The 22,890-nt window shown below is 46.3% G+C and overlaps 1 protein-coding gene across 6 annotated transcripts in view; it reads left to right on the top strand.

Moving 5' to 3' along the window:
- The window catches only part of Dapk2 (death associated protein kinase 2), a 119,735-nt gene that overhangs the window by 41,043 nt on the left and 55,802 nt on the right, over positions 1 to 22,890 (top strand). Inside the window, exon 1 of one of the 6 annotated variants that reach the window (XM_050126295.1) lies at positions 4,276 to 4,391. The exons of the other annotated variants lie outside the window; for them this stretch is intronic. The gene's annotated coding sequence lies outside the window, so the exon portion shown is untranslated. Of the gene's footprint in view, positions 1 to 4,275; positions 4,392 to 22,890 lie in introns of those variants that run through there. 6 annotated transcript variants of the gene reach the window in all.

Raw genomic sequence — 22,890 nt, forward strand, 5'->3', positions numbered from 1 at the left:
GGGAATGTGGGAGTGGGCTGGGGAGTGGGTGGGAGACAGGAATGCGGATCTAGGAGGTTGTGCCAAGTGCTCTGGTTTGTGAGTAATGCTCAAGAAGGAGGAAAGAGAGAATCTAGCATAGCTCCATTCCAGAAACAACACACATTAGGAGACAATAACACTGAAGAGCTGGCTCAGTGGGTAAGGGCACTCACTGCTCTTGCAGAGGACCCAAGTGAGTTCCCAGCACCTGCATCAGGCAGCTGATAACTGTACTAACTCCAGTCCCAGGGCGCCCTGTGCCCTCTTCTGGACAATATGGGCACCTGCACATAAATTTACACACACACACACACAGACACACACACACACACACACACACACACACTCCACACTATACTTAGAAAATAGAATGCAGCTAGGCGCACTCAAGAGGTAGAGGCAGGCTGATCTCTGTGAGTTCGGGGCCAGCCTGGTCTACAGAGCTAGTTCCAGGACAGGCTCTAAAGCTACAGACAAAGAAGTGGGGGCTGGCCCTTTCTTTCTCTGTCCATGATGAGTCCTGTCCTCTGGCTCGCCCTTGACTGGATAGTGATCGTGCACTGCCATGTTTGTTGGGGCATGTGACCTATCCCCACTGTTCCTGTTCTCATTTCCTCACTGTTGAAACAACACAGAAAGCTTTGTTTTATTTTACCTGTTGTCTTTTTTTTAAATTAATTGAGTTTATTTGCTGATAATTTCATACATGTGTGTATAATGTATTCCCGTTGCTCTCCCCACAATCCTCTGTCATCTCCTGTCTACATGTGTTGTCTGCATCTCCCCGTGATTTCATTCCCACATGCTTGTCTTTTTGTTCTGCGACTCTCTGATTTTAGCCAGGGTCATCTCTGTGACTACAGCTTTGCACTGCCCACTGGAGTCTGGTGGGCTCACAGTTTGGTGCACAGCTGAAGGCAATGCCTGTCTCTTCCCCAGAATCCAATAGTAGCCAGTAGTTCAGCAGGGAGGGGTGGGGTCCATGAGCCCCTCCCTGATCCATGATTGACAGAACAGGAAATTTTAAAATAAAATACAAAAGTTTCCTTGTATTATTCACCACCCTCCTCACATTCTTTTGCTCCTGCATTCTGTGTTTTCTTTTGCTATATCCAAGAGTATTTTTAAAAATTGAATCAAATCATACATATCATTTACAAATGATTATTATTGTTTCATAAACATGTCCCCTTTAAATTTATTTTAGATATTTTTAAATGTGTGTATTTTGCCTGCTGGTATGTACTACCTGTGTGCTTGGTGACATCAGAGGTTGGAAGAGGAGCATTAGATTCCCTGCAACTGGAGTTACCAATGACTGTGAGATACCATATAGGTGCTGGAAAACAAACCTAGGTCCTCCTTTAGAGCAACAAGTACACTTATTCACTGAGACATCCCTCCAACCATAACATATTTATCTTAAAAATAATAATTACATTTGGGAGTTAGAGAGATGACTCAGTGGTTAGAAGCACTGGCTATTCTCCCAGCGAACATGGGTTCAATTCCCAGCATCCACATGACAGCTTACAAGTGTCTGTAACTCCAAGATCTGATACCCTCATATAGACATACAACAATGCATATAAAGTGAAAATAAATAAGTTATTTAAAAAAGAATTACATTTATTTGTGTGTGCGTGTGTGTGTGTGTACACACTGGCCCTTGTGGACGTTTGAGGACAACTTCTCAGTTCTCCTCAGGCCGGGTCCTAGGGAGCAAACTTGGGTCATTAGGCTTGATAGCAAGCCTTTAGCCCTTGAGCTGTCCCGGCACAGATCTGCCCTACCTGGTGCTCATCATTTGAATGTCCATGTAATTGTCCATTGCATCTAGACCGTCTGGTGGTCATAGTTGGTTCTTGCTAGAGGATGCCTGGCTTATATTTCTAGTTCCCTGTTGTCTATGGGACTGGGTCCTTCTGAATGCTGTTCATAGGCTAAATTCCCAATGAACATTGCACTTAGACAACCTGATTTTAATTCCAGATGTGGCAGACTGTCTTGGTCAACGTAATTCTCTAAGCCCCGGGTTTTTGGTCTGGGCAATGCCGGTAACAATGACTGTGCAAAGGTAGAGATAAAAGCCGGGCAGCATCCACCTCCCAGTCATCTGGGTGGGAACAAGCAAAGGCCAGGTGGTACTGAGTATGGTGACGTAAGGACGGGACCTCTGCCTCATAGCTGTCCCTGCCCATGTAGGCTTTTTTTGAGTGAGATTTGGGCCTCTCTCTATTCATTTGGTTTCCTGGAATGGGACTCTACCTGTGGGTGGGAAGGAGGAATAGTCTCTACTTCCTTCTTGGCTACCTGCTTCAGTGATGTAATGTGTACTTGGCCTTCTCCTGTCCTAGCTGCCAGCCCTTCCCCGTGTAGGCGCCAAGCCAGAGTTGAACGAAACGTGAGGCTGGGTGGAGAGGAAAGTGAACTGGTCTGCCTGACAGGAGGCCTCTTGGTCCGGGATCGGCTGTCTCCTGGGCAAGTGCAAATTCTTCACTTTGACCTGACCTCAGTGTCCCCACCTCTGGTCAGAGGGCGATGATGGTGATGAAGAAGTTCTCTTTATTTCTGTGGCTTGCTAAGCTCTGTGTCTCGGGGGAATCACAGACAACGCTGATTGGTTGGCTCTGCTGTGCTCTGTGGACATGAACAGAACTGCAGGAACTGGTTGTTTCTACTGAGTCTCTCTCTCTCTCTCTCTCTCTCTCTCTCTCTCTCTCTCTCTCTCTCTCAATTTCATGTGCATTGGTGTTTAGCCAGCATATATGTCTGTGTGAGGTTGTTGGATCCCTTAGAACTGGAGTCCTGTACAGTTGTGAGCTGCCATGTGAGTTCTGGGAACTGAATCTAGGTCCTCTGGAACAGCAGCCAGTGCTCTTAACTACTGAGCCATCTCTCCAGCTCATTGAGGATCTTAGTGGAGATACTGAGGCCGTCTTCCTTAGCTGGAGACAAACATTAGGTCTTTATGGCTGAGACAAATGCCTGAGAGAAACAATCTGAAGGGGGAAAGATTTGGGCATGATGTCATGGCGCCAGTGGCATGTTGAGGAGCTTCTCATTGACAGCCAGGAAGGCCAGGGAGGGCTGGAGCAAGATACAACCCTCAGGAACATATCCCCAGTGGCCTGTTTCTTGCATCAAGGCCTTATTTCCAAAAGTTTCTACCACCTTCAGTAATTCCACCAAATAATGAATCCACCAATGGATGGATGCATTGATTAGGTCAGAGCCACCGTGATCCAGACACCTCTTAATGACCGGATCCACTGCGAGGGATCAAGATGTCAATGCACCAGTCTTAGGTAGAGATGGCTCATTTAAACTCTAACAGTTGCCAAGAACTGTTATATACCATAAGACCAGGACATGATGGGAGGAGAGAAAGGCCTCTTTGGCTTCTGATTCCTGACTGGTCTGTTTGGAGGCCCAAGGGCCCAATAGTTGGTGCTGATTCTTTGGTTCCTGACTTGGAAAAAAATGTATTTATATGTATGTGTATGAGTGTATGTAGGCATGTATGTTGGTATCCATGGAGGCCAGAAGAGGGGGTTAGATCTCTTGGAGCTGGAGTTACAGGATATGAGCTGCCTCGTGTGGGTGCTGGGAATTAAACTTCAGCCCTCTGGAAGAGCAGTGAGTGCTTTTAACAGATGAGCCATCTCTCCGGCCCCATCTATGTTTTGATAAACTGACAAAAGTTACGTGTGGCAGACCTGGCATGGGCACACAGTGCAGTGGCAGGAGCTGCTGTTGAGGCTCAAGTCTAGTTGGTCTGGGGGAACTTAGAGTAGCATGTTGTACCAAAGCCTCCGGAGTGATAGAGTGTTAGAGCAGGCACGGGAGAGCCATGCCCGCAGGCTGCTGCTTCTGCCCATGCCTCTGAGGGTTTTTTGGTTGTTTTGTTTTTCAGATGGGTAGGGGGTTCTCAGCATGTCTCTCTGGCTGGCCTAGAATGGACAATGTAGACCAGGACGGTCTCAAATTCACAGAGATCGTATTGGGATTAAACATATATACTACCATGTTCTGCTCCCTCCGAGTTTTATTGTGGGAACTGGTTCCACTTCTGGATCAAATGCTAGCAATTCATTTCCCTTCCTCCGTCAGCAAGAGAGTTTCTCAGTTTTTCCTTTTCTACCTCCAACCTGACCACGTGTCTCCTGGTGTTTGCTGTTGGCCTCAGGCAGGAGGGACTCTGGGCGGACTGTTACAGAGTCACGCCTGTCTTGAAAGGTCACATGGCCACCCTCCCACCTTCTGAGTTGCTTTAGGCAGCCCTTTCCACATCTTCTCCAGCACCTGCACTTATTTCCCGAATGTACAGGCATTCCTGGGATGGCAGGTGGCATTTAGGTCAAGGAAGGGTAAGTTCCTACTCTGGTTTCTTGTGTCTGTTTACTTCCCTGACCAAACCACGTGGCTTTACACATGGAGCCTGAAAATCTGGGTAGGATGGTTTGCCATGAAAAGACTGTACTCCTCCTGAGGAGAGCTTCGTGGCTTTTCTGAGACCACACAGTAGAAGGCCCCTATGGGATGGGTACTGGGTTATGTGGCAGCATGTCTCTGTCTTGTCACACACATGTCCTTGTGCTCCTAAGGGCCGGCCCGAGGCCAAAGCTTCGGGATCAGTTTCCTTGTCTGGGAAGTAGCCACTTCCTCACTTGAGTGCTAGGAGGATGGGGTGAGAATGCTTTGAAAGGTCCCGAAAACTCTCACCTCAAGGGGCTCTGGCAGTTGGAGAAGTTAATGTTTTAAAGGGAAGAAAGACAAGAACACGTTGCTTTTGGCACTGAAGCCGAGGATCTGAGGTCAAAGAACAAATCCTGGCTGCTGAAAGGGAGGGTGTGTCTTTCAGAGTTGCTGGACCCTTGGACTATGTCCTAGGCTCGGCGTGCAGGTCCGCACGTGCCCAGTGTGTTTGTGTGTATCTCCCAGAGCCTGTGTGAAAGAGCCCGCTTCCAATCCAAACGGCCCAGTGAGTAGATGTGATGAAAGACCCCTACTCAGCAGTCTATCAGAGTCTGTAAAGGCCTAGCAGAGGCCCCCCACCTCCACCTATTGCAAATGGGGGGCATCCTTGCAAGTCTGAGTCCCCCTAAGAGCCTGAACTCTCAGAACACTCTTCTTTAAGGAGAGCTGTCCCATCTGTGTGAAGATATCATGAGGCAAATTCTCAACCAGCGCGATGATGTTTTAAGATTACCCAAGATTACCCACTCCCTTTGAATGAATGAGTCTAGACCTGGATGCTAGTATCAGAGAGACAGTGACATTATACATCTTTTAGTGGGTACACAGGATGCCACCTATGAAGTTTGTCCAGAAACTCAACTCTGAATTTAAAATACGTGGTGGGAAAAGAGCTTGCAGACACTATGGAAAAGGGCTCCACCAAATCCAGACTGAAAACTATACAGTTCAGAAAAACCTGTTTGTTTGTTTGTTTGTTTGTTTTTAACAAATGAAAGGCTAGAGAGAGAAGGGAGGATGGGGAAGGGCTAAGGAGTGGTAGGAAGGAGAAAGAGGACCGTGTGGACTAAAAGGAGACTTAAGAGACTTTCAGTGACTGCAGTGCATCTGGATCTTGGCTTCACCACGCAAACGGTAAAACAAAAATCCTGTTTAGACACGATCGGAGCAGTATGAACACCAACTGGATACTGATGATGTGTTGATGACGTGAAAGAATTACTGATCACTTTTGAAAACATAAGTATTGTGGCTATAGATTTTTTAAAAGAAGTCCTTATCTTTCAGAGGTATATTTTGCAATGTTTATTGGTGAAGTAATATGGTATCTGGGGCTGGGATGAGGCTCAGTTAGTAGAGTGCTCGCTAACGTGCGCAAAGCCCTGGGTTCCGTCCCCAGCATGAATCAGTGGTGCTGTCATGAGGCCGCAGTCCCAGCAGTGGGGAGGAGAGTGGGTTCAGGAAGATCAGGAGTTCAAGATTAGAACACGAAATGGCTTTGGGGATTAAAACACTTGCTGTCTGGCAACCTGAGTTCAATTCCTGGAACCCACGTAGAAGCGGAAGGAGAGAAGTAACTGAAGTTCTCCTCTGGCCTCTACACACACACTGTAGCATCTGCGCTCTTCCCCAATCACATATAAATGCACACAACAATAAAAAAAGATTAAAAATAAACTCAGGATCACTTTTGACTAACGTTGAGTTCAAGGCAAGCTGGCATATGTAAGACCCTGTCTAAAAATATCCCAACATCTCAGATTTGCTTCAAACTAATGAAATGGTGGTGAGAACCTAGGAATTTATATGAAATGTGATGGTTATGAGTTGATGATTGTGCAAATTAAAAAAATCTCTAGGGCTGGAGAAAAATCTCAGTGGTTAAGAGCCCTGGCTGCTCTCCTAGCAGACCCGGGTTTGAGTCCCAGGCCTCACGTGGCAGCTCACACTATCTATAACTCCAGTTTCAGGGCATCTGACACCTTCTGTTCTCCGTGGGGGCCACACACATGCAGTGCACATGCATACATATAGAAAAAGGTCACATGCACATAAGATTTGGAATGAGTTTGCACATCTTTATTCCCAGAACTGAGGAGGCAGAGGCAGGGGAACCTAAGGCCAGCCTGGTCTACAGAGTGAGTTCCAGAACAACCAGGGCTACATCAAGAGACCCTGTCTCAAAATTTAAAATAAATAAATAAAAAAGAAACAAACAAACAAAGAAAGAAAACTTCAAAGAAAATCTGTTTTTTTGTCAGGGTTCAGTGGCACATGATTGTAATCCTAGCATTTGGGACAAGGGAATTCAAAGTCCAAGGCCATGGCAAGCGTTTGCCTCAAAAATGAAGTCATGTTAAGCCAAGCTAAACTAAACTAGAAAAACTGTTTCTCTCTCTCTCTCTACCTCTCTCTCTTTCTCTTTCTTTCTGTTTTGGTTTTTCGAGACAGGGTTTCTCTGTAGCTTTAGAGCCTGTCCTGGAACTCACTCTGTAGACCAGGCTGGCCTCGAACTCACAGAGATCCTCCTGCCTCTGCCTCCTGAGTGCTGGGATTAAAGGTGTGCGCCACCACCTCCAGGTTTGAGAATTTGGTTTTCAAGCCATGTTTCTTAGAACCTAGAGGAGCAGGAGGTGGGTCAACTGGCTTTCTTACCCTTATTCTATTCCTTTTTTAAAAAAATGTTAGCTCTCCCCAATTGAGAAGTATAAAGTCTGTGAATGGAGTCTAGTTTTATCATTGTGTGTGTGTGCGTGTGTGTGTTTGCATACGTACATTCATGTGGAGGCCAGGGGATGTCAGTGTTGGGTGTCTTCTATTTATATTTTATTTATGTATATGTAGCTGTATATGAGTATGCATGTTTTTGGGTGCCCTTGGAGGCCAGAAGAGGAGGTTGGTTCCCTTGGAGCTGGTGTTGCAGGCAGTTGTGAGCCACTAGACATGGTATTGGGAACAGAACTTGGGTCCTCTTAACCTCCGAGCTATCTGTCCATCCATCGGATGTCTTTCTAAGTGACTATCTTAGTGTTTGAGACAAGATCTCTTATTGAACCTGGAACTTGCTGACTCTGCTGGACTGAACGACTAGCAAGCCCCATCAATCTTTCTGTCTCTGCTTACGCGTATACACTGCTGTGCCTGCTCTTTACATAAGTGCTAGCTATCCAAACACAGGTCCTCTTCACACATACACACTTCACTGACAGCCATCTCCCTAGGTCCTCGTCATCTTTGTATCGAGGAGGCTAAGACCTGGGGAGGATGACCGATTGGCTCTTGCTTTCTCAACTGGCTAAATCCAAGTTTTGAACTCCACTCTATCGGTGGAGAAGCAGGTTCATCTTGGTGATCTGGAGGCACCAGAGGCTTTGTAGGACCTTATCTTGCAGTCTCCAAAGGCCTCTGCCAAGACTTCACAGTGGCTGTGCTGGAACACATTGCTACTAAACCTTCCGGTGGATGGAGATTGATTTCACACCTTTGGAGTGTTGCTGGCTTTGCTCAGATGCTGGAGAGACAGAGTCCTAGACCTGAGTTGGCCTTTAGGAGTAAAAGAGGAGAGCTGGGGAAAAGGGGTCCTGAAAATCGTTCTTCTGGGGGGTAGTTCCTCCCCACTTCCTGTCGTGTCTACCCCTCCCTGCTCAGCCTCCAGATCCCACTCCTGCTCATTCTTGTTGGGGGACACAGCCATAAATTCACCCCACCTACAATACTCTCTCTGTCCCGGTTTCATCCATTGGCTAATTCTCTGGGAAAATGGTTTTTTGTTTTCATTGTTTTTGAGGCAGGGTCTCATTAAGCCCAGGCTAGCCTCAAGCTCATCATGGAGTTGAGGATGACCTTATATTCCTGATCCTACTGCTTCTACCTTCTAATGATGGGAGTAAAAGTTTGCACTATGCCCAGAAGAAATGACACTTACTTAGCTTATTTACTAGCTATATTTATTTATTTATGAATCAGGAACTTACTATATAGCCCGGACAGCCTGAAAATCACTATGTAGACCAGTCTGGGCTTGAGCTCAGAGAGATCTGCCTGCTCCTGCCTCCTGAGTGCTGGGACTAAAGGTGTATGTTATTGCTCAAATTCTAGGTATTAATAATAAAAGCCCAGAGTCAGAAATAGGGATTAATGCTGAAGATCAGAGAAACAGAGAGGTCAGCCACTAAAGAGTTCTTTACCTTTATGAAAACTCAGATAGAAGGGGCAATCCTGTCCTCAGACTGCATCTCCGGACTGCAACTGTTTCCACCAAACCTCAGACTGTCCTGTGCTCCTGTCTCCTTCCACCTTATGTTCCTCTCTCCATTCAGCCATATCACTCCTGTCTCCACATCCCTAGTGCTGGGGTTAAAGGCATAGAATCCCAAGTGCTGGGTTTACCTTTGTGTGAGCTCTGTTTCTCTTTTAAACAGATTCAATCTTGTGTAGCCCAGGGTATCCTTGAACTAACAGAAATCCCTGTACCTCTGTCTCCCAAATCCTGGGATTAAAGGTGTGTGCCACCACTCCCTGGCCTCTAGTGGCTTAGCTCTGCACTCTGATCTTCAGACAAGCTTTATTTGTTAATTCATAAACATAATATCACCACAGTATGTCGTCATGTTCAGCAGGAATTACACTTTTAGAGATGAAATGACAGGCATGGATTTATTTGAGGGACAGAAGATTTGTCACATAGAGAGGTCAGAGGACAATTTATTGGAGTCTGTTTTCTCCTTTCATCATTTGGGTCCTGGAGATTGAACTCAAGTTATCAGACTTGGCAACTAGCTTTTTTTTTTATCCACTGAGCCATCTCGCTGGCACTCTTCCAGTTGGCTACCTGTCTGTGAATGCCGTTTCATATTGGGACTATTATTGTTTACAAAATATCGTCCCTTTTACTGTCATGTTGGCCTCACATCAGACTTACATAGGCAGGCATTACCCTCATTTTACAAAAGAGGAAACTGAGGCTGGGAGCTTAGGATGTGTTCTGATCACATTTCTCATTGCTCATCTATCTGTTCATCCATTAATTAATTAATTGTACCATATTTACTGATTATGACGTGTGAATTACTGTGGTAAATGTTATAGAAGACATGTGGTGGAGGAGACACAGTGAGACCTTTCAGTACCAGCCACCCTCAAAAGCATGTAGTCCAAGCACACGTGCCAGGAAGATACTGCTCCCTGAGAGACCATGGAAGCCCAATCAAGACATTCCCGATGAACTTTGCTATGAGAAAACCTTTAAACGCTTCCCATCCTTTCCTGTAAACACCAGCTAACCCCGGCTGAGCTGTGCTATTTCCATTCTGTGACTTGAAATGACCGTGTGGGGCCTGACCGTGACACCCTCACGAACTTGGCACCTCCTCTGGACCAGGACTCAGAAGCTCTGTCCTCAACGGCCTTTCAGGACCGTGTGAGTGTGCTCTGAGAGAGCACCCGCGAAGCCAGCGTCCGGATGATGCTCACTGCCCACGTCCGAATGATGTTCACTGTCCACATCCCGATAACGCTCACTGTCCACGTCTGGATGACGCTCACTGTCCCCGGCTTCCTTACTCACCGGAGTCATTCGACAGCTATGTATTAATCTGTCTGTGCATGATACTGGCTTTACTGAGGCAGGAAAACGGATTTCCAGCAAGAAAGTCCAAACCAGAGGGGATTAGGAGTGAATTTGAGGGTACCTAGGTTTCTTTCTACCAGGCAGTGGGTACAGGCCTCACTGTTTGTTAAAAATTTCCTCTCATGATTTAATGTGCATGCAAACTGTGGAGGTCTGTATAGATTCTGATTCAGCAGGAACGGGGCGAGGTGTCAGACTCCACCCTTCTACGCAGATCTCAGGCGAGCACTGTGCTGCCGCTCACCCAAGAACGGCAGTGGTCCCTGGATGCCAAAGTGCACTGGTGGGCGAGGCGAGGCGAGGAACCGCAGTGCAGGGCCAAGCACAGCACTGAACTGTTGGAGCCGTGACAGGAGTTTTTCAGAAAGGTCATGCCCCCATCCACATCTGGGGGGAGGAGGCTGAGATCTTCCCCGCCTGGGTATTTGCTCTGCATTTTGCACAGTGACGATACACGTTTAAGTGTGTGAGCCCCATCTGGATTGGGAGGAGGAAGGAAGGAGGTTACACCATCAATATGGTAACTGTCCTCTGGAGGGAGGGGCCTGCAGTATTTCCCCTAGAGATAACAAAACAGGCCAGTTCCTCCTATCAGTATCTGTTCGTGCAGGGCGGCAGAATCCAGGGCGGACTGGATGGTTTTGGGGTTTAGGTGCTTTTTGTTTGTTTTCAGAGGGTGGAACTGAAGTGTGTTGACTTACAACTTTTTTTAAAATTTTTTAATTCTTTATTTACTTAATGTATTTTTTTATGTGCTCTGGTGTATTGCCTGCATGTATGTCTGTGTGAGGCTGTCGGATCCCCTGGAACTGGAGTTACAGTCTTGAGCTGCCATGTGGGTCCTAGGAATTGAACCCGCGTCTTCTGGAAGAGCAGCCAGTGCTCTAACCTCTAAGCTCTCTCTCCAGCCTAACTTAACCACTTTTGAAGAGAACTCAGACATGCAATCTCAGCCTCTTCTTGCTACATTTTTTTACATGTTTTGTCTTCATTTACGTCCAGCGTGCTGCTTTCTGGATATGCACATGCTGCGCCCTAGCACCCCAGAGACCCACATGGAACAGGGATGATTACAATGAATTTGGGCCTCTCTTGAGCTACATAGCGAGACTCTATCCAAATAATAATCTAAAAGCTAGGCATAGTGGTGCATGCCTGTCATCCCAGAACCTGAAGCCTAACATGGGATATATTAAAAAAAAAAAAAAGTCAAAGCAAAGATGCTTTGGGCGAAAGAGAAAGACTCAAAGCACCCATGTTCCTGTCACTCGGGAGGCCTTTGGTGTGTGGACAGCCTTCCCTCTTCCCCTGTGCCACACTCCCCCACCGTTATTCCTCCTTCCTCCCTCATAAAAGTTTCCTTTAACATGCCAGGTGTGGGTGATGTCGTTAATCCCACTGGTCGAGAATAAGATCACGACCACATTTTAAAGCAAGTGGGTGGGCTCTGGCCAGATCCATCTCTGTGTTTCCAGAAAATGGCCCCTAGTCACAGTTTGCAGCCGCTTAAGTATTTTCCATCAGGTCCAATCAGGGGCAAGCATACATCCTGACATGTTTCCTGCCTGTGAACCTCCTGCCCATATGTGATCTAGCATATCCTATGCAGACGGGTCACAAACTTGTTTAGGGCATGTGGCTTGTTATCTCCCGTAAACAATAGCCTCCAGCATCTAGAGGTTCTAGAGACCCTCTAGAGTCTCATTTTGTAGATATTGATACCCCAGAAGTCCAGGTGTAGAAAGAGCTTTGGGGTCAGTGCTCATGTCTCCGTACAACAGCTGTGTCTCTCTGGGAACTGGGAGGAGATTCCTTCTTCTCTGCTGTAACCTCCACTGAAGCAAGGAGGCTGGGACATAAGGGAGAGTGTGGTAGTATTGTGATTTCCGTACTGTGTTATGGTGGAGACTTAGGGGCTATTCTGTGCATATGCGTGTGTATATGGATGGATGCAGGATATATATATAATATATATATACATACATATGTTATATATATGTACATGTGTCAGGTGGCTGCTTTGTGTTTTTCCCTTTCACCCAAAGCATCTTTGCTTTGACCTGTTTTGTATATCCCACTTGAGGCTCCATCTTGGGATGAAAGGCATGCACCACCATGCCTGACATTTTGTTTGTTTGTTTAAATTCAGATAGGGTCTCACTATGTAGCTCAGGATGGGTTCAAATTCATAGTAATCGTCCATGCTTCATTTGCAACAGATGTTTATTTGCCTGCTTGCCAGGGTCTCATATAGCACAGGCTGGCTTTGAACTCACGATATAGACAAAGTTTGGTTTTAACTTCTGATCCTCCTACATCGCCCTCCTAAGTGCTGGGATTATAGGCGTGTTTCACTATCCCCAGCCTGCAGTACACATTGTCACATAGAATGGCTTTCTTTCAGAAATTATGACTATGACATGATTGCTTACTTGGAAAAGCTGGCATTCTTCCTTGTCTCAGAGAGAGAGAAACAATCTCTCTTAACTCTTTAATTCCCTGATGTCTTGGTGGCTTAGATCTTGGGGAGATTTCCTACTCCTGTTATACTGGTGTTTCTCAGACTCACCTAAGTAATGTGTTCATATTCAGGTGTCCAGGCCTTATCACAGTTTGCCAAATCATAATATATAGAGGGCTTATAGCTTTTTATTCTATTAAAAAAGGAATATAGGGTCCCATACAGCCCAAGCTTGCCTAGAACTCAAAATTAATCTGCCTTAGCCTCTCAAGTTAAGGAATACCACACTTGGTTTCTGGGTTGTTTTTTTTTTTTTATCTTTACTTTTCTGTTCCAATTTGAATTTGGCTATGTACTTCCTGTTGTATATTGCCCTACATCCTGAGCATACATGAGCATGAGGAACTTTAAGTGATTTGTGCTGCAGTCTCCACGGAATCTACTGGCTCAGGAAGTACGCATGGGGAGAGGCAGAGGGGAGCACACGTGGCTCAAGTCAGCAGTGCAGTACCAAAGGCACTGCACAGCAAGATCACTAAGCGGGCTGATGATGTAGCTGATAGAATACTTGCCTTGCATGAAAGAAACCCAAGTTAGATACTTACTCCCCAGTACACTGGGGATGGTGGTGCATGCCTGTAATCCCAGCATTTGGGAGGTGGGGGCAGGGAGATCAGAGCTGCCAGGTCGGTCATTCTCAGGTGTGGAACAAGTTGGAGGCCAGCCTGGTCTACAAGAGATCCCATCTCTCTGAACGACAGCAACAGGATTCCAACACCCCGCCACAGTTATCTCAATGGCCATGCTGACTGACTGCAGAGTGCAGAGATGTCCCGCAGGAGTCCAGCGGATTCCCCTTCCTTCTTCTCCCAGGCTTTCGGGTGGCCATCCCTCATCTCCACCCTTGCATGGACTTAACTGTGTAGATCCACACCCAGACACCCCGTGCCACAAGCCAAGAGGGCAAGATGGAGGTAGAGGAGCTGGCCCCAGTCCTCTTAGAAGCCTGCAAACGTTCCTCCACCCCCTCCCACCCAGCGCTGATTCCCAGCAGCAGCCAGAGCCTCTTCTGGGCAGGCAGCTCAGAGCAGCCGAGCCATCTCCTCTGTCATCGCCACCGCCAATTAGCGGCGCCTCTGGGGCCGCCACTCCCACCTGGCTCCTCTAAGTGTGCTCTGAGCTGTTCTGAGCGTTGGCACTGCCTTCAAGACTAACTGTCAGGGCACAGGAAGGGTACATGTCACACCCAGTAAGATTTTCCCTCTCTCCCTAAACTGAGACCTTAATGGACCCTAATCTTTAACGCTGTCTCTCACCGCCTGCCGAGTCTCACCGCCTGCCGAGTCTCACCGCCTGCTGAGTCCCGCCACCACCACCTCCTCCACCCACCTTGGCACAGTTGCTTCCAGGTGGTTTAGTCTTTGCTGAGGTGGCCCACACTGCTAATCATAGAGGTTAATAAGCAGTCCTCTCAGGGTATCAGGGTGGGGGGCTCAGATATGGAGTGGACCTCAGGAAAACTGCATGATGGTTGTGTTTCTTAGCTGCTAGTGGGGTTCTGGATGAGATGTTTGTCCTTTGGTGGGGATGACGACCCCCTTTCAGGCTGTGATGAAGGTTAAATGTGCTGCTCTCTCAGTGTTCAGGACAGCACCTGGCACAGGGTAACGTTAACAACCACCAAGTCCTCTGGCTTCAGTTTCTTTCCCTGTGCGGTGAAAATAACACGCTTGCCTTGGAGGAGAGCTGAGGAGACTCGATGCTAGAATTATATGAACACAAAGTAGGGCACAGCCGCTCGTGTCTATAACCCCAGCATTTGGGAGGAGATAGGAGGATCAGGGGGCCAAGGTCATCCTCAGATACACAGGTGAGTTTGAGGCTAACCTGGACTTCAAGAGATCCTGTCTCGAAAAGAAGGAAGTAAATAAATATATAAATAAACATATGTGTATACTAATCCTGGAACCTGGAAGACCCATGATGCTCTGGGAATAGTTCTGATTGGTGAAGATAAATTACTCAGACAATGAGTTTCAGGACTCAGAGCAGACATCTCTAGTCCTGGTTGCAGGCATCAGTATGCAAGAGAATCGTCTCTACCCTCAGTGTAGCAGACCCAAGCACAGTCAGTTCCTGGCTGTCGCACAAGCCCAGGCTGGCCAGACAGGCACATTCCAGCCTTATCTTGAGCATTAGCAGGTCTAGGCTTCCCTCAGAAGCAGAGGGAGAAACCTGCTTTTGTCCCAACATGTCGGGACACAGGATAGCCAAAGGACAGACTGTCTCCCTCGGGCCACCTGCTACCACCCTGTTTTCCCAATTCTGAGTCTCTGCCAGGGCCCGGGCCTGACTGGCATTGGTCTAATACCAAGCAGGGCTCTGCCTGGGACCCAAGGCCTCTGCTTGGTGGCCCCGTCTTAGTGGAGACCCAGGGACATTGTCTGAAAGCCAGCCAGATGTAGCCAAGATTACTGTGACCACAAGGACAACAGGTGCCCTCTCTATTAGCTTCGCATCTTCCGCATGGCAGCCTTTGCCTCTCTGGAGCCATCTGATGACCCGTGCGTTCCTGCTGTGGCTGTCAGCTCCTGCATGACCAATATGGCTATCTTGTTCATCAGATGACTGGATTAGACTTGAGAGTGGGCACAGGACACAAAGATGAGCAAGGGCCTCTTCCTTTTCCACCGGGAGCCAGCAAATATTGAAAGAGGGCGTTTGCCTGCCCTTTCCCTCAGAAAGCCTTCCTGTGCTGAACTTAATGTAGTTTGTCCTAACACTCCTTGAGGACAGAACTGCTGTGTAAACCTTTTCCCAGCCCAGGTGCACAGTGGGTACTCTACACACAAAGCTCAGCGCAGGTGCATGGTCCCGACACTCTGCCAGACGCCCACCCCATTTCTCTGAGGCTACTGTCTGCTTTGGAAGGGATTTCCCCGTGGATCTCAGATACCAGCAAGAATCAAAGTACGTCAGTCAAAATTCCTTTCCTCTCCAACCCAGTAATTCTCTAAGCAAGATGGAGCTGAGGTTAGGACTAGCTACGGGCTGGATGTTAGACCAAGCCTTTCCAGGCACAGCTGGATGTGTGGATGGGTGTGGGTGCGAGAGAGGCAGTTTTGCTCATTCAGAGGCAACCATTAATCCCAGCACTCGGGCGGCAGAGGTAGGCAGATCTCTGTGAGTTCGAGGCCAGCCTGGAAACCAACCAAACAAACAAAAATCAGAGGCAACCATTTTTAAGCCTTCTTGTACGTAAGAAACATTTTTTCCCTTTCAAGTACATATTATAAGGCAGAAAAGGTGGCACACACATGTAAAACTAGCCCTGTGGAGGCTGAGACAGAAAGATTGCCATGGTTTGAGACTAGCCTGGGCTACATGGAATGACCTGTTTAAAAAAAAAAAACCAAAAAACAAAATTACTGAAACAAAGAAAAAGCGCAAAGGACATTGCACAGTCTGGTGGGTAATTTAGGGATGGGTGGTGCTTTGTCTAGATGGAGTCTTGTTGGTCCCACTGCAGCCCTCCCTTAGGCCACTGGCTTTTGCAGAAGACCCGCCCATCTGCAGATGCCACCCCTCCTTCATATGGCCAGTATGGGGGACATGGTCAGGAGCAAGAGTGCAGTGGCTTTGAGAGAAGGACCTGGTGTGAGGTGAGGGTTGGTGGAAGCCGTGTGCCTATGAAGTAGGTCTGAAGAGGTGCCATGGATGGAGAGCCTAGGTGAATAACAGAGTCAAGAGTTTTACCAGGGGCAGCGACTCCCTCAGAGTGTCCCTCAGGGACAGCGCGAGGGTGATTGAAGTGACAGGCTGGAGAAGAGAGGGGTAAAGTGCTCCAAAGACCTGACGGTTTACAGACGTTAAGCCTGGAGTGACTCTGCCATAGGCAGAAAGGGAACTATTTGAGCATCTTTGATTGGTCTAGTATCACAAATATAGAAAGAGTTCTTTACAAATAATAAAAAAGTCCAATAGAACAATTAGAGAAACAGTTCAAATTAGCAATAAATAAAGGAAAATGTGTTCATTCTAGTCTTTTTTTTTTTATTTAATATCCACATAGTGAGTTTCAGGCCACAAAATGGGACCTTACCTAAAAAAAAAAGTTTATGTAGACGCTATCCCCCAGTAAAAATATTAAAATAGAAAGAATGTATGTTGAGATTTGTGTACAGGGGTAATTATAATGGTGTTATTAATGATATTCAAATTGAAATAGGAAGTAGGGTAAAGAGGTTCCTGTCTGTACTCACAGGAGACATTGGGAATTCAACCTTAGCTATATGAGCTGCTATCAGTTATAGTAGGGAAATGTTCACAGTCTATTGTTAATAGACAATAAGGCTAAGCGTGATGGCACATACCTAGAATCTCAGCACTTGGAAGGCTGAGGAAGGAAGAGTTAATAGAACAACTTTGACTGAATAGCCAGTTCCTGTTACCAGCAACAACAACAACAACACACACACACACGACTATGAAATTGTATATACAGCATCATCTCCCCTCTATCAAGAGCTGGCTTGGTGGGGCAGGCCTGTAGTTCTAGCTACTCAGGAGGGGGGTTGCAAGTACAAGGCCTGCCTGGGCTGTAAAGTTGAGTAGCAAGAGAAAGGGAAAAAATGGAATAAAAAAGAATATGGACTGAAAACTGAAATTTCAACAGAGCAGATCCCCAAATGATACCATCTCTTCTCAGGAAGATAAGATGAAGGGAAAGATTTGGCTTCCTCCTCCTCTCCCTACTCCTTTTTAAAATAATGGACATGTGGGCCAGCATGTTGGCTCAGCAGATAGATGCACTCGCTACCAAGCTTGGTGACTTGAGTTTGATCCCTGGAGCCCACAAGGAGAAAGCTGCCAGCTACAAACTGGCCTCTGACTTCCACATATACACAGATATACTAAATAAATGTAATTTTTAGAGATAATGAACATGTCTCTTTTATAAACTTGAAAAATCAAGGATGTTTTCTTTTTTAAAAAATAATTATTTATTCTTATTTTATGTGCGTTGGTGTTTTATCTACATGTATGTCTGTGTGAGAGTGTCAGATCTTGGAGTTACAGACAGTTGTGAGCTGCCATGTGGGTGCTGGAAATTGAACCTGGTTCCTCTGGAAGAGCAGTCAGTACTCTTAACCATTGAGCCATCTCTCCAGCCACAAATATTTTCTTTTTTTATTTTTATTTATTTATTTATTTTTTGTCGTGTGTGTGTGTGTGTGTGTGTGTGTGTTTTACAAGACAGGATTCTCAGTCGCTATGGAGCCTGTCCTGGAACTAGCTCTTGTAGACCATGCTGGCTTCGAACTCACACAGAAATCTTCCTGTCTCTGCCTCCTGAGTGCTAGGATTAGAGGCATGTGCCACCGCTGCCTGGCTAAATGTTTTCTTTTTTTAAATAATTTTGACAGTGAAGTACCCTGCAACATCGTGGGCTGAATGGGAAAACAAGGCTCTTCACCACATTGCCTGCCTCTCCAGTTTATATTAAGCATTTCTTCTTTCTTTCCCTCCCTCCCTCCCTTCCTCCCTCCCTCCCTTCTTCCTTTCTTTCTTCTTTCTCTTCCTTCCTTCTTTCTTTTTTCATATAAGGAATTTTATAATAATAATTTATTTACTTTTATTTTGTTTGCATTGGTGTTTTACCTGCATGTATGTCTGTGTGAGGGTCAGATCTTAGAGTTACAGATTGTTAGCTGCCAGGTGGGTGCTCGGAATTGAACTTAGGTCCTCTGGAAGAGCAATCTTAACCACTGAGCTACCTCTCAAGCCCCTCTATTAAGCATTTCTACATTTGCTGGCTACATACTCATGTTGTACCTTGTGCTGACTTAGACCCTATGAAATGGCAGTCCGCACTCTCTTGGCTCTTCAGGGCTCATTGAGAGCCGAGGGCTGGGATGAATTTCCAGGTCATTTGTTAGAGAAGTATTTTTTTGGTTAGAATGTTCCTTGTTTTCCTGGGCATTTCTTCATAGACGGCACATGGGTGTCTCGGAGTGCCTGAGATCTGCTCTGCCAGCCTGAAGCTCTGGTCTTGAAATTGAAGTGGCAAAGAGGTCGGGCTAACTCTGGAGTCCCTTGTTACCTTGTATGAATTATAGAAGGAACTGAAAGATTCACCAGAGTTGCGACGGGAGGGTCTCTGCAGGTTGGGATGGAAGTATTCGAGAAGATGAACCATTTCAGCCTATAATGAGGGATGGGCTAACAGCAACAGGAGAAGCATCCTGGGTTTTCCATCTTTGCAGTCTTTTCCTTTCTGTAAATGTTTCTTTCTTTTTATTATTATTCATTTACTTATGGTGTGGGCAGCATGCCACGGCACACATGTGGATCTCAGTAGACAACTTGGCAGAAGTTGGTTCTCCTTCCATCAAGGAGGTTCCCTCTGGAGATGAAACTCAGATCATCAGATTTGGCACTTTAGCCCACCGAGCCATCTTGTCCTTCTCTGCTTTGCAGCCCAAGCTCCTGTTTAAGGATCTGTTCTGTATGGACTAGTCTCTAAACGCTAAGGGAAGTTTGAATGAGTGCTGAGCTGCATTTTCAATGGAAACACTTCCCTGTATAGTTCAGTCTAACTTGGACTGAACCTACTTTATTTTAGGAGGTGTTTGTGCACCCTGTGCATTTGACAACAGCGTGAGATTTTGCTTATGTCTCAAAATCGGTCCCATCCCTCAGCTCCACTTGGCTCTGCTCAACAATTCCTTCCTTTTTGTGCTTTAGGAACTTTTTTTTTCCTCACAGGAAAAAGAAAAAAAAAAAAAAGACAGAGGAAGGAAGTCAGTCTTCAGGGCCAGAGAATTAAATGAGCTAACCTCTGAAAACAGCTTCCACAGACCAGCACAGAACAGCACCTGGGACTAGGGACTGGGACATTTGTGTGTCAGGCTTCAGTTCTCTGGAAACTCCTAATTCCTGATCCTTGTCTTACATATTTCTTATTTTTCTTCAAAAAGATTTTTTAAAAAAATACTTATTTCCGTGTATGTACATGTGAGTATATATGTCCACACAGGCCAGAAGAAGGCATTAGTTCCCCTTGGACCTCAAGTTACAGGTAGCTGGAACCTGCCCAGTGTGGATGGCAGGAACCAAACTTGGGTCTACTAGGAGAGCAGTATTCCCTTTTAACTGCTAAGCTATGCTCTTTCTCCAGCCCCACGTTTCTTACTCTGCACCCTAAGTCTGCCCTAATGAGTGTGGTTCTTAAAAGACAAGATGGTTTTGCAAAGCATTTCTGTGTTCTACTTCTGTTTTATTTTCATTTGCATCTTGAAACACCCTTGGGATCATCTAAATTCATGCTTCCGTGTTTTAAGAAGTAATTCTCAAACTGGGTTCCCTGGAGCTTTGGGGGTTCCACAAAACCTTTATATATATAGTGCTCTGTCTTCATGTGTGCCTACACACCAGAAGAGGGTACCAGATCTCATTATAGATGGTTGTGAGCCACCATGTACTTGTTGGGAATTGAACTCAGGACCTCTGGAAAAGCATTCAGGGCTCTTAACCACTGAGCCATCTCTCCAGCTCCTCTACAGAACCCTTAAAGGGTGGTCTTCATAGGTATGGGAGTGGTAGATAAGTGGGCTCAGAGTGTTTCTCCTACCAAAGAAACATGGCCTCTTATCTGTTTTACCTATTGGGCTTCTATGAGGTTTTTTCCTGAGAGGCATCTCCACCCCCAAACAAATGCGAAAGTCATGGTCAAGAGCCTAGAAATGCCAAAGTCATGTGCCAGGGAGGGGAAAACATTCCTCAGATAGCAGAAAGACTCTTTGAATGACTATAGGCCCTCTTCTGTCTGTTGGTTCCTTCTTAGCTGCTGTTTCTGTTGCTCCTGATCCTCCACCTGCTGTGGGTGCTTCCCGCTTCTTGTTCCTGACTCCGGGCCCACCTGGCTTTGGGCAAAGCACTGCCCCCCCCACCCCCGCCACACACACCTGCTTCCTGCTCTGACTTCTGACAACACTGTGTTTCTTTACTCCCCTATTCTTCCTGCCTTGGAGACCAGTGTCCTGAAGCATTTTCCGTCTTCCTGGACCCAGATCCTACCAGGGGACACTGCTCTTCAGTGGCCATCCTTACAGCACTATTTACTTTGAAGCTCAGGTTGGGATTCATCAGGGTTAAATGAGGTTCCTGAACCCACTGGCATTGGGAAATGGAGGTGCGGTGATCCAGTGAGCAGGAGACAGTGGTTCGCATGCATGGAAGCCTGGCTTACATGTGCTTTCAGATTCCTTTCCTTCACATTACAGTGTGGTAAGACTAGAATATTCCTGCCTGTGTTACATACAAAGAAACTGAGGTTGAGACTTGTATGATTTGGTAAAGACAATAAAACCGGAAATATACCCTGACTCTTTTGACTCTTCTGAATTTGGGTGATTGTAATTTATGAATTTGCATATATGAGATTAGAAACAGGTTGGTGGCTAAGACACACACGCACACACACACACACACACACACACACACACACACCGCTCACAATTTTTGCAGTCCTGGTCATTGAACCCTGGGCCTTGTGCATGCCAGATAAGCAGTCTCCCACTGACTCATAGAGAGCTTCAGCCTAAAGAGTTGGGAGTAGCTTGGCTGGAGGATGGTTATGCTCAAAACGGTTGGGAAATAAAAAAGGGCAGTTGGGGCAGCCACAGAGGCCCAGCATCGGAACATTGCCATGTAGAGGAGAGGCCTCAGAGACACCATCCCCAAGGTGGCTGTGCACCCCTGAGAATTAGGCTAATCCAGTTACTGAGTTCTGTGGATTTGACCTGCTCCTGCCTTTGACTGAAGGTTCTTTTCCCTCTGTTGGGCTGCATCTTGAGTTTCTAAGCATTATCCTTGCCCTATGGCCCTGAAAACCTGCAGGGTAATTCCAGAGGAACTGTGGTTCATTGTTCTCTGGGTGGGAAAAGGAACTATCGGTGGCTCTGGGGAAGCAGGCAGAGGAACCCTGAGCCTGGGAGCTCTTCCTAATCTTCTCTCTCTGGCTCAGGCCAGTTATTCTCTGCTGCTCGGCCTCCTCTCCATCTTGACGAACTTCTTGAACTCAGTTCATGGACACCTGAGAGTTGGCTGAGAAAGAGAATGAGTTAGATCAGTATTTCATTTATAGGATCCTACAAAACCTCCAGCGCCTGGCCCCTGGGACTTGACAGAGCAAGTGTGGCTGGCAGAGAGAAGGGGGTGGGTGGGCAGTTAGCCTTGATGTGGGCATAACTTAAGGGGCCAGTTGCTTTTTGAGAATTTAACATCAGCAATAAAACCTAGTTTTTGTTTTTGTTTTTTTTGTTTGTTTGTTTGTTTGGCTTTTGGCTTTTCGAGACAGGGTTTCTCTATAGCTTTTGGTTCCTGTCCTGGAACTAGCTTTCGTAGACCAGGCTAGCCTCAAACTCACAGAGATCTGCCTGCTTCTGCCTCCTGAGTGCTGGGATTAAAGGCATGTGCCACCACCGTCCGGCCCTCCTGTGGTTTATTTAAATTATTTTTAAAATCACCTGTCTTTTATTTTCTCCAAGTGCTGGCTGTATTAGACAAATCGGTGTTAAAATGCTGCTCCACAAGGCTGGAGATTGTAGTTCAACGACAGAGTGTGTGCTTAGCATGAGTGAGGCCCTGGGTTTGATCCTGCATACTGAAGAACAAACCTTTCTCCTGGGATGGGCGCTCTCCCGACTGCTGGGCATTCCATTGCGGGGAAGTTACCTTGAGAACCCTGATGCTGGAATAGAAGACTAGGACTTGTGTTTATCCTACTTTACCCAACTGTCAAGTTGCTTAACTTTTCTTATCCTTAGTATTCTTTAGAAATTATATTTATTTATGTATTGCTGTAGTGTGTGTGTGTGTGTGTGTGTGTGTGTGTGTGTGTGTGTACAACAGCACCGCATTCATGGAGCGACAGCCTACAGGAATTGGTTCTTTCCATCATTTGGATCTTAGGGATCCAGCTCAGCTCATCAGGCTTGGTGGCAAATGAATGAAAGATGAGGACATGACTGCTCCAAGGTGTAGTTGAGAAGGTTTACTGTAGATAAGAGGGAGAGTATAGGCAGAGGAATCTGGAGGAATTCGGCCTGCACAGCAAGCATTTTATCCATTGAACCATCTTGCCAGTTCTAGAAAATGGAACCAAAATTGTGTCTTCATGTGTGTGTGTGTGTGTGTGTGTGTGTGTGCATATATATGTATGTATGTATATTATGTATATAATATTATTGTGTGTATATATGTATATTGTATATATATATTATTATTGTGTGTGTGT

Source organism: Alexandromys fortis, unplaced genomic scaffold, assembly GCF_014885135.2.
Source record: "Alexandromys fortis isolate MF-2015 unplaced genomic scaffold, M_Fortis_MF-2015_v1.1 scaffold_22, whole genome shotgun sequence".
Classification (NCBI taxonomy): Eukaryota; Metazoa; Chordata; class Mammalia; order Rodentia; family Cricetidae; genus Alexandromys; species Alexandromys fortis.